Source organism: Bidens hawaiensis, unplaced genomic scaffold, assembly GCF_021521415.1.
Source record: "Bidens hawaiensis isolate Kalapana, Puna unplaced genomic scaffold, B.hawaiensis_p1.1 tig00039753_1, whole genome shotgun sequence".
Classification (NCBI taxonomy): domain Eukaryota; kingdom Viridiplantae; phylum Streptophyta; class Magnoliopsida; order Asterales; family Asteraceae; genus Bidens; species Bidens hawaiensis.
The window spans coordinates 70,163-72,686 of record NW_027497007.1 but is presented as its reverse complement, the minus strand read 5'-3'; positions in this window follow the sequence as shown (position 1 = coordinate 72,686).

Sequence of the window (2,524 nt, the reverse complement as noted above, 5' to 3'; positions counted from 1 at the left end):
AAAATAAACTATCGAACTACTATTTGACAAAAATAAACTAACCGAACTACTTTTTTAACAAAAATAAAATACCGAAATACTTTTCTTTAATAATAAATAAACAAAACGAACTACTTTTTTTTACTAAACGAACTGAACATTTGGCTTTAACAAAAACAAGCGTATCGAACTACTTTAAAAAAACGAACCAAACTTATTTTTAACAACAAATAAAAACGAATCAAACTATTTTTTTAACAAAAATAAATGAACCAAACTTTTTTTAAACAAAAATAACTTATTTTTAACAAAAATATCATCGTAGCTTGCACTAAGGTGGAGTTCGATTCGATTACTTATTTTAGAAGTAGTTACGTTCGTTTAGTTTAGTGAAAAAGGAGTTTGATTCGTTTATTTTTGTTAAAAAGGTAGTTCGGTTCGTTTATTTTTGTTAAAAAGTAATTCAATTCGTTTATTTTTGTTAGAAAAACAGTTCGGTTTGTATTTTTGTTAAAAAAAAAATTTGGTTCGTTTATTTTTGTTAAAAAAAATTCGTTTTATTTATTTTTGGTTGATTATGGCTTAATTGGTTATAGTTTCGTGGTTAATTCTTTAATTTGAATGAAATTTTTAAAGAGGGACTAATTGAGCAATCACTAAACCATAAGGACTCATACGGATCATAAAAAAGGGTAAACTAGTAATTTCACATTTAAAGTTAACGACAGGGACTCAAATTGTTTGTTTCTGAAACCATAGAGACTCAACCAGTTCAAATTTTGTTTCAGAGACTCATTGTGCCTCCGTTCTAAAACCATAGGGACGCAATACTTACCCAAATACCCAATTTCCAGTTTTTTTAAATTTATTTGTTTCAATACAAAAAATTTTGTTTCAGAGACTCATTGTGCCTCCGTTCTAAAACCATAGGGACGCAATACTTACCCAAATACCCAATTTTCAGTTTTTTTAAATTTATATATTTCAATACCAAAAAAAAAAAAGCACTTTCATTAATTTAAAATACAAAAACATAAGATAAGTAAATTAAATCCTTCCAAATTTGTTGGTCATATAAAATAACTTTGTTTTAACTTTTAAAATTTCACGGCATGCATGTTTAAATGGTCAAGATTTAAATGTTAAATAATATCCTTCTGTTTGAAGTTTGAAAGTCGTGTAAATTAAATAAATATCTGGATATATATTTGAATTCATTGCCAATATCTTCTTTCTATCTAAATCGAAATTTTAGATTTTTAGTAATGTAATATCTTAAATTCTAAACAAATATCCTTCTCTCTTTTTTCTAGGAGTTGCATATATTTATCGAAAATTTGAACTACTATAATTGTATATCCAGAACACATCTTTCACTCGCTGGCCAACCATCACCTCGCATTCTATTAAAGAATTTATACATTATTTGTTCTTCTTTCTAGTTATGGTTTTGCATATACTCCTGTATGTATATTTACATGGTTGTATGAATCAACAAGAAACATAACTAAACGAAAATTGAATACATAATGCAAGGCCGGCAATAATAATAAGCAACTTATGGTAAACAAAAGAAAAGAGAGCCATAAAGTGCATCGAGTAACCAAGATCCAAACCCTAAGTCTCTCTCTTCCCGCGCAAACCAAAGCAACGTAGCGAACGAAGCACCATAAACACAAGGTTCCACACCGTTTCTACAACAACGGGAAACTTATAGCCCCAATCCTCTCGCCAGTTCTCCAATTGTAGCGCCACATTCTGACGCACTAACATCCACGCTTCACGCTGGTGAGAATTGGCTAGAGGATTAGGACTATAAGTTTCCAGGTTGTTGTTGTAAAAACGTTGTGGAACCTTGCGTTTGTGGTGCTTTCGTTCGTTACATTGCTTTGTTATGCGTTGGAAGAGACGAACCGGAGACTTAATTAGGTTCGGATCATTGGTTGCTCGATGCAATGTGTGGTTCTTGTGGTTCATTTGTTGTTGGAGTATAAAAAGAGGAATAGGAGGATATCATCAATGCTCAGTTTGAATAGCAGTTGTTCGAGATCTGAGAACGATGGAGATCATTGTGTTACTCAGATCAGGTGAATTTAATTTTGAATTCTGCTTTCAGTTTCATAAATTAGGTAAAAGGATTATTGTCTCGTTATTATTGTTAATTGCTAATCTGTCTGTTTATTAATGAAATTATGAGTATGAAATTGATAGGTTTTTTTTTTTTTTGGGTGATCAATGATTTAATTAGATGTAATTTGAGAAACTTGGAGTATGAAATTGTTCATATATTTGATGCATAATTCTATAGAGAATTATTATTTTGAAATTGCTGTTTTGCCTGTAGTGGATCTAATTAAGTTCTAACAACATCATGCATGATTATATTAATTAAAATCTGAGTTTGAAGATGTTTCAGAATAAGTAATGAATTAGTCAACTACCTATACTAAAAATGTAATTAATTATTCATAATTTTGAATTTATCTATAAGTTCAATCATATTTGTGAAATAGTTGTAAGTCATGTTTATACAAGTATACAACCA